This window comes from Pseudopipra pipra, chromosome 13 (genome assembly GCF_036250125.1).
Source record: "Pseudopipra pipra isolate bDixPip1 chromosome 13, bDixPip1.hap1, whole genome shotgun sequence".
Classification (NCBI taxonomy): Eukaryota; Metazoa; Chordata; class Aves; order Passeriformes; family Pipridae; genus Pseudopipra; species Pseudopipra pipra.
In genome coordinates this window covers 17,469,825-17,478,419 of record NC_087561.1, presented here as the reverse complement: position 1 = coordinate 17,478,419, position 8,595 = coordinate 17,469,825, and the positions used below count along the sequence as shown (strand labels likewise).

Genomic DNA, 8,595 nt, shown 5'->3' with positions numbered 1-8,595 from the left:
AGTGCCTCCTGCAAGGGACCCTGACTTGACTTGGTAGTTCAAAACCCCTTTTCCAGGTGTCAGTGGCTGGGCTGAAGCACCATGTCATGGCAGGGCCCCTGCCCTCACAATCTTCAGACCCAAAGAGCGAGTGCTGTCTGTTCAGGAACTTGCAGCTTCCTTCTCTACTTGCTCTTCTTTCCCCTCTTGTCCAGAAAGAGAGGGAGCCAGCAGAGGTTCCGGTGCCGCTGTTCTGGGTCTCCTGACTGCATCAATCAGAGGAGTCATCTCGACAAGACTCTTGGATTTTCCTAAAAACGGATGCTGCACCCAAAACCAAAGAAGAACAAAAGGAGCCATTACTTTCCAAATGCAGTTTCTCACAGGCTCCAGCGGGATTCCTCTGGTTACCAGCAATACACATCAGGAGGACGTAGGGAACTATCTAGACCTCCAACCTTCCTCTGAGGAAAGGCCAAGACAGATGGCACTGGAGAAGACAAGGTGCCAGGGAGAGCTTATTGTGGCCTTTCAGTCCTTCAAGGGGACACATTTTTTCAAAGGGCCCGGTTGCAATGGGACAAAGGATCATGGTTTTCAAGTGGAAGAGGATAGATTCTGGTTACATCTCAGGAAGTCATTGTTTAGAATGAGGGTGCTGAAACACTGGCACAGGAAGTGGATACCCCATCCCTGGTCAGGTGGGACAGGGCTCTGAGCAACCCGGTCTAGTTGAAGATGTCCCTGCCCATTGCAGGGGGGTTGGACTAGATGCCACTTAAAGGTCCCTTCCAAGCCAAATTATTCTAGAATGCTACTTAGTTGTTTAGCTGATGACAAAGCCCATCCCTGGACAGCTGTTTCACCTGCAGCCACTTTACCTTCAGCAGCTGCCTGGCCGTCCATCGACGCTTTGCATTCGGGTTCAGGCAGGACTGCAGGAAGGAACGGAACACAGGCGACAGGTTTCTGGGAGTCTCCAGCTCGGGTGGCATGTCCTTAGGCTTGGGACAAAGGAAACACAAGACAGCCATTAACCATCCCTCCCCGAGGGGAAAGCTCCAGCACAGGCCAGTCCTTGTTTTCTGAGACTTGACCTGGGGCTTCTCCAGGAGCCCTGATCAACATTTGAGCTTAAGGAAGCAGAGAATTTTCAGCATCCAGACCAGTCCTGCTAATTCCCTTCAACTCTTTTTGCTGCCTTCTGCAAGGCAAATGCAATCCAAAAGAAGTCTTCCAAGAAAAGTCAGGGACCTTTTTCAGATAGACTGGAAGACTGACATTTTCCATAATTGTTGCCTTCCTCAGGAATTAACTGTGCAGCATTTAACTTGGTTTCAGCTGTTAGTCATGGGGTTTTATCCCTGTATACCTTCCTGGCCTATTGCACACTCCTTTGGTGTAAGAGCGGGTCATTTCATTTTAGGGAATTAGCATCTACAACTGCAAACCTGGAAATACATTGGCTTACTACAAGGAGCTGTGCTAGAACCTACTTTTAGAAATGTACTGGCTAATACAGACTTGTGGCAGTACTAGAAGCAGTGACCTGCCCTGAAAGGCTCAGGTAAGCAGTGGGCACTGGTCCAAGTCTGAAAAGACTTCTGGCCTGCAGATCCCCTTGAAATGCTTTTCACAGTAATTCTCCAACGGGAGAATCCTGCTGCTGAAAAATTCCTGCCATTGGGAGATCCAGCTCCAAGGGAGTTCAAAGAGCACAGGAGGAATTCAAGCATTGTTGGAGGCCAAAACGGCCCATTTCTGCACTGGCACATGTCCCTTCTCCTGTGAGCAGATGTGCTCCAGGACACTTTTAGACGTGGGCCTTGGTGGGACTAGTTCAAGCTGATATCAGTGGGAGAAAGATATGGCTCAGGGGAGAAAGGTAGGGCTCTCTGACAGTATTTGCACCTTACCCGTGTAGGACCATCCACCATTTCTAGTGCCATGATCCCAAGGGCCCAGATGTCCACTTTGGCATCATATCTCTCTCTTCTCAACATTTCTGATACCATATAGAAAGGCGTTGAAAAAAATGACCTCCATGTCTTTCGCTGGGGCTGAAGCCAAGCACATAAGCCAAAATCAACTGCAGAAAAAAGAAATAGCGTTAAAACCGGCTTGAATTATGAAAGCAAGCACAAGAATTCCCCACTCTCAGTCTGAGAGCACAGTGTTGAATCTAGCTGGAAGAGTGGCTGTGCTCTGTTTCCTCTGGAAGGGACATACCCAAACCAAAGGCACTCTTGACAGCCAGAAGGCGTGTCCCGAGATTTCCATAGAAATCCATGCCACTCTGGGGTAGTTCCTGAATATGTCAAACCGTGCGATGGATAGGGATGACCTGCTGGGAGAAAACGGGAGCCGTGAGGGGGGAGCGCTCGCGCGTGTCAGGCGGAGTCATCCCCCGCGCGTCCGGCAGCGTAAGAAACAACTAGCGGCTTCATAGCGCCTGTGGCTCTTGAGTTTTACTACCGTCGCCTTTTCCCGGCATCACCGAGGCCTCAGCTGAGATGGGGTGAACCCCAGGCTGAAGCAAAAACCGCTGCGGGCTGAAGCAGCGCGGCACAAGGGCTGAGATGAGAATGGCTCTGGGCTGAGACAAAACCGGCTGCAGCTGAGGCGGGGGGGGCAGTTATGAGGCAGAAAGGGCTGTGGGCTGAGGCAAAACCGGCTGCGGGCTGAGGGAAAAACTGGTGCGGGCTGAGGGGAAAACCCCTGAGGGCTGAGGCAAGAACAGCTGCCGATGAGGCGGGGCGGCCCCCAGGCTGAGGCAGCAGCGGCGACGGTTCTCAGCCTGGGCGATGGGGTGGGCGGGGGAAGAGGCCAGGCACTGAGCACAGTGGCGAGGAGTCTCCCTACAGCTCCCCGGCCCCACGCCGTCCCGCTCCCAACTTGAAGGAAGCCCCAGTTCACCCCCCCACCCCATCTTTCCGTTTTTCCTTTAATTTTTTCCTTCCCCAATTCCAAGCCATACCAAAACCCCCATCAATGGGACTTTCCAGCTATGAATAGCAAGAAAAGTTAATTTAATAATGAAGTGGCTGCAAAGATCAGAGTAGATACTTGCCACCGCCCGGTAGGAAGGAAACAGGGACGCGACACTGCACAGAAGGCTTCGACAACATAGAAGGAAACGGTGCAACGGCCACTTTATTAGGAGGAACGAGGACTTATGTAGGGTTCAAGTGAGGGAGGTCCGATAACCGGGGCGGAGCACGGGACGGACATCTCAGGGTGCCACAGGATTGGGGAGTAGGGAGAAGGAGGGAGGGACTTGGGAGGAGTCAGGTATCTGGGGCCAATGGGAGCTCACTCCGCACTGCGGCATTTTCTGGCCAATCAGTGTGGGATGAGCGGGAAAGCAGGGGAGAGTAAGGGAGAAAACTTTTGGTGGGAATAACTGGGGACAAGTTCAGACATGTCTGGGGTAGTACAAATCAAGGGGATTGATACAGAGATATATGTGCGGGTATGTTATAAGTAAATGAAACTCAGCCTAAAATATAGCAGCAAAATTTATTAAAGATTTATATAAAGTGCAAATAAGCAAATCAGCACGCTGGGCTGCTGGGGAGACCCCTGCTCCACACACGGCCAGCAAAGCAGTGGGCAAAAGCAGTATTCTTTGTACTATTGTCAATTCCCTTCCCATAGTCACTTGTTATCCTTCTATTGCATCTGAGTTCGCAGACCTGGTTCTGGTTGGTTCTTTTGCAGGCTCGCTTTTAGTTGCCAGGTACTTTCCTTTCCATAGTTTTAGGTAATTTTTCATCCTTGAGGCCTACTGTGTGAGTCTCTTCCAGATGTCCATCTAGGATACTTTTTATCGTCTTCGTTCTTGACCCTTTGATCCTTGTCCATTCTTTCGTTACTTTAAGCGTACACTTTTAGACAATATACAAAAGACTTATTCAGTAAGGCATAACAACTTTTTTTGTCAGCTTAGAAACTGCAGCTGCAGGACTATCAGCTTATAGTACTGACAGATTAATTGCCCATTCTGTAACTTACAGTCCACCGGCCTTAACAGAACCTTGATTACAAATATATATATATGAATATAACATGCAATACTATTAGAAGAGTAAATTACTACAACTATTACAACTATTACTACTACTGATTTGATGAGTAAATTATGTGACAACTACTAATCTATTACAAGGGGCAGGGCAGGGCAGGCCGCTGCCCCTCGGCCCCTGAGTGTGAGGGGGGTGTGGAGGGAATGGATTGGCCGGGCTTTGACAATCTGGCCCCTAGAAAGACTAAGTGACCTCTTCCAACAAAGGAAGACTGAAGCAAGCGGTGCCAGAAAGAACTGGAGTTTCTGGAGAATAAAACCTGGAAGTATCCCCCGGAAAATCCCCCCCGGGTGGTCACTGGTCTGACTTCCACAGACCGGTCGCCTTGGCCAGGAGTGTCCCGGCAGTCCTGCCAGAAGTGCGTTTGCTCACAATGTAATTTCCATTTGATACTGGCAAAGCCCTTCTGAGTGAGCCTCAGTCCCTGGAATGAGTGGACCAGGCTTCCAGGGCACTAATTCCAGGCGTTGTGTTTAAGGGAAGAGCAGGGGAGCCTTTCTCTGGTCCAGAGGAGCTGCAGTGTTTCCCTCTCTGGAAGAATAAGAAATAAAAAAATAAAAACCAAACAAGAAATAAAAGAAAATGAAAAATGAAGAGAATAAAAAATAAACAAAATAAAAAAGGAAATATAAAATACAGAAGAAAATAAAAAAATTAAAAGCAAGAAAACTAAAAAGGAAATAAAATAAAAAGTGAAATAAAAGAGAAAAAAAAAACCTTCTTGGGCACCCCGTTTACTTCCACCCCCCACCCTCCGAACCGTAAACTGGGGGTCACCCCTAAAATGTGAGAAGGGGACCCCGAAACGTGGGTGGGGGAACCCCAGGGACACGAAAAAGTGGAGGGGGAGCCGCGAAACGTCAGGGAAGGGCCCCAGAATGGGTGGGACCCCAGAAAAGCAGGTGAGGCGTCCGCAGTAAGAAAGCGAAGCCAGAAGGTCACGTGGTGAGGGTCCCCCAAGCAGGCGGCGTCGGCGCATGCGCAGTCATTGTGAGACGTCCGCGATCACGTGGTAATTAAGGGCGGTCAAGAGAGGGAATGACGCATGCGCAGTGACTCTCATGGCACTGCAGCGCCCCCTGCTGAACTTAAGGGCGGCACTGCAGCGAAGGGCCCTGCACGCGCGCGGTGCCTGCCGCGGCTGTTCTTGGGAGTCTCGAGGGTCCCGCCCGCAGCGAGGGGAAGAGCAGCGGAGAACGGGGAGGGGGCGGCGGCCCTTCGGAGGCCTGCTCAAGGGGGCGGGGCCCGCCAGGAGGCGGCTGAATCAGCGGCACCGAGCAGGGAAGGAGCGGCCGCACTGGGGCCTGGCCGGTTCCCGGGGCACGACGGGACTTGTGGTCTCCCGTCTCTCTCGGGGTTGGGGGGCGGGACTAAAATGAAGATTTTGAGGTGAAACCGTAGAAATTAGTGAGGGACATTCAAAGGGTAAAGTTGGGGACCGGGAGTGGGAGCGACCGGAATATTTTCAACGCCTCAGCAAAGATGGCGCCCCCCGGACCTGAGGTCCTGCGAGGCCGCACAGAAAGATGGCGGCCCTCGGACCAGAAGTCCTCCAATGCCGTACAGAAAGATGGTCCGCCAAGCCAGAAGTGAAGATGGCGCTACCAGGACCGGAAATGAGCCAGGACAACACTAAATATGGTGGCGCGAGGCCCCCTGCCTCAGAGAGGCGTCTTTCCTGTTGCCTGAGCTCCACCCCAACCCGGACCCCCACCCCGCGCTCGCAGCGCCGTCTCGCTGCGGTGCTTCCCGCTGTGAGGACAGGGCAGGGCTCTCGGCGGCGCCGGGCGCCGGCGGCAGGCACCGGACGGGCAGCCCCGCTTGGGGACGCGGCGCGCGGCTGACAAGCGAGGACCCCAGGCAGGAAGCGGATCGGCGCTCAGGCGGCTTCGCCGCCCGCCCGGCCACCCCGCTCCGCTCTGCTCCGTTCCCGCTCCCGCCCCGGGAGTCTGTGTTTAATGAAACAGCTTTAGTGTTTTGTTACTGGCTTCTTAGGGCTTAAATGCAGAGTTTGAAATGATGCCTTGTGGTTGAGTGAGTGTCTTCCTGCTGAATTCAGCAGGCATTCGGTGAATTTGGGCTTCTGCAGGTGAATTCAGTCTGGTGTTGTGGTTTTGTTTGTTTCTGTACTTGGGACAGTGAACCAAATGTTCTTTTTCCCTCTCCGTCAGTGCTCTGAGGAGACCAAATGTCCAGAATGGTGCCGGTGACTTTGCTTGTGCACCTGCCGGGTAGAGGAGCAGGTTTGGCTCTGTGCAGCCCTGCTCCGGAGGCCGGCAGGGTGCTCTCTGGGTGCCCTGCAGCGCTGCCCTGGGAGCAGAGCAGCCCATGCTGGGCTGTTCCTCAGGGCAGCTCTTGTGCTCTCTCTCGTCCTTTGCAGCGGAGGAGGCGGACCAGCTGAAGAGCCTGTTGCAGCCGAAGCGGCGCGAGCTGGCGCTGGACGTGCCGAAAGCAGAGGAACTGCCTGGGCTGCCAGAGATGCTGAGAAAGGGCTGACGAATTAGTGGTTACCACGACAACCTGTCACCTGTAGCTGAGCTCCACCCACCGCATGTCCAAGGAGCTGCAGGTAATGGAAAGCCAGCTTGTGACCCCCAACTCTTAAGGGCTTTAAAGACAGTTGGGTCCTTTTCTGAGCTCGTCGGGAAGAAACGCCACTGCTCCCATTCCTGCCGGGCCCGTGTGGCTGCCTGCATGCTGAGGATGGAGGGGTGATTGTACTGAGTTCGAGGGAAAGGGAGGAAGGAGCACACTGTGCATATCCCTTTCCTTTCTGCAAATTTGGAGACTAACCAATATTTTCACTGGAGAGAAGACATAACTTCACTTTTTCAACGGCTTTTCTCTTTGTAACTGGTTCCTGTCCCCTCTCCTGAAAGTTCATTTGTTTTTCTTTTCCTTGCTTTCCCCTCCTGCCCCACTGCTTGGTGAATTTTTTCAGGTAAGGAACAAAGTGAAGCAGGAGCAGAATGCCAGGCTGCAGCACCGAGGGAGAATTGGAAGGAGCGCAGCTTGGAGGTGGCAGTGCTGGAGAAGCGTGTTAGTGAGCTGCCAGAGCACCTGGAGAAGAGAAAGGCAGCTCTGTCCCAGGGAGAGAATGTACCAGTAAGTGTGAGAGATGTCCTAACAACAACATAAATTTTGTTACCTGGACAGTCTGAAGTAAAAACTTGCTTGTGGGGGAGGGGGAGTCTGTTCAGATGCTAGACCTGTTGTCTTGATCCATATGTAGTGGAAGTCTTGTGTTATTAAAGTCCTTTTCTTGGTACATTAGTGTTAACCTACTTATTCTTTACAGGCAAGAACTCTTCTAATGTTGTCATGGATTTTTTTTTAAGGTTTTTGTTGATTTTTTTTTTTAATTTGCTATTTCTACCTCAAGTTTATAATTTTTATTATAATATATAATAAACCCTAATTATATAGTTATAATGCTTAAAGCTTTCTCAAAAAAGCCTCTAATATTGAGGTATCATTTGCTACTTGTTTTGTCCTTTGTGACTTCTGTTTCAAGCTCTGGACAGACACTGTGGCATAAAATTCTTTACATTTTCATCTTTTTTTTTTTTTCCCCAAAGGTTTCTTCAGATGGGAATTCACCACAGCCAGTGGCTTCTGCTCCAAGGGGAGTGGCAGCAGTAGGTCCTTCTATCCAGTCCTCTACTATGCCACATATTGCTTCCAGACCTGAACTTTAGGTGAAAGCAGCATTCTCAGGTGGGACGTGAGCCTTGCCGGGCAGCTGAGGGTCTGCTAAAATCACAAACTCCGCCCAGCGTGGGAGCTGGGAACCGTTCACAAGCTAAAGCTCCTGCAGGTAAGAGCTTATGATTAATAGTTCTTATCCAGACATGTTTTGGTTCATCTAACTGCTCTGTTTTGGTGGTTTGGGGTTTTGTTTGTTTGTTTGTTTTTGAAGCAAAGAGTTACTTGCGATGTAAGTCTCGCTACTTGCAATTATTTTTTTTTGTGCCTGTGAATACATTTATAAGCAGTGAGGTTATTCGGTTCAATGTTATAAATTAGGTAATTCTCCTAGTGAGCAGCTGGAGTTGTTATACAGTGTGGACTGCAGAAGGATTTGTGTGTAAACTAATTATTTTTTTTATTTTAAAGCTCTCCTAAAAACTATACACCAGTGTGCGTTTGAGTTTCTAGAGTCAGTTTTGGGTCATACCTGGTAACAATCTGGTGCCTGGATTTAACAACTAGCAAAGCCAAGTTTTGTGATCATGCATTTTGGAAATGACACGTGTAAAGGATTTACCATTAGCGTAGCTAACATGGCTACAGGCTCTGAAGTTAGAACTTCAGAAAAGAAGGCTCCCTGCCAAGGTCAAGGAGGAGTCTTAGAAAGCTAAACAAGTTTTTTCATCTCTTATGGACACCTGCGATGCTCCAATTAACACCGGACAACAAAGTATGTTTCTCTTATATATCCAGTGCTGTGTGAAGAAGAATCACACGTCCAGGTGTAGCAGCAGTATATAATAAATGTTCTTCTTCTAATAAACGGACATTTTGCCAACCA

At 50.3% G+C, this 8,595-nt stretch overlaps 1 long non-coding RNA gene across 1 annotated transcript; it reads left to right on the top strand.

Moving 5' to 3' along the window:
• The first annotated feature begins 5,980 nt into the window (after positions 1-5,980).
• On the top strand, positions 5,981-8,595 carry LOC135421568 (uncharacterized). The gene is made up of 3 exons (XR_010434078.1): positions 5,981-6,633; positions 7,006-7,169; positions 7,643-8,595. It is a non-coding gene; the product is annotated as an uncharacterized LOC135421568 (long non-coding RNA).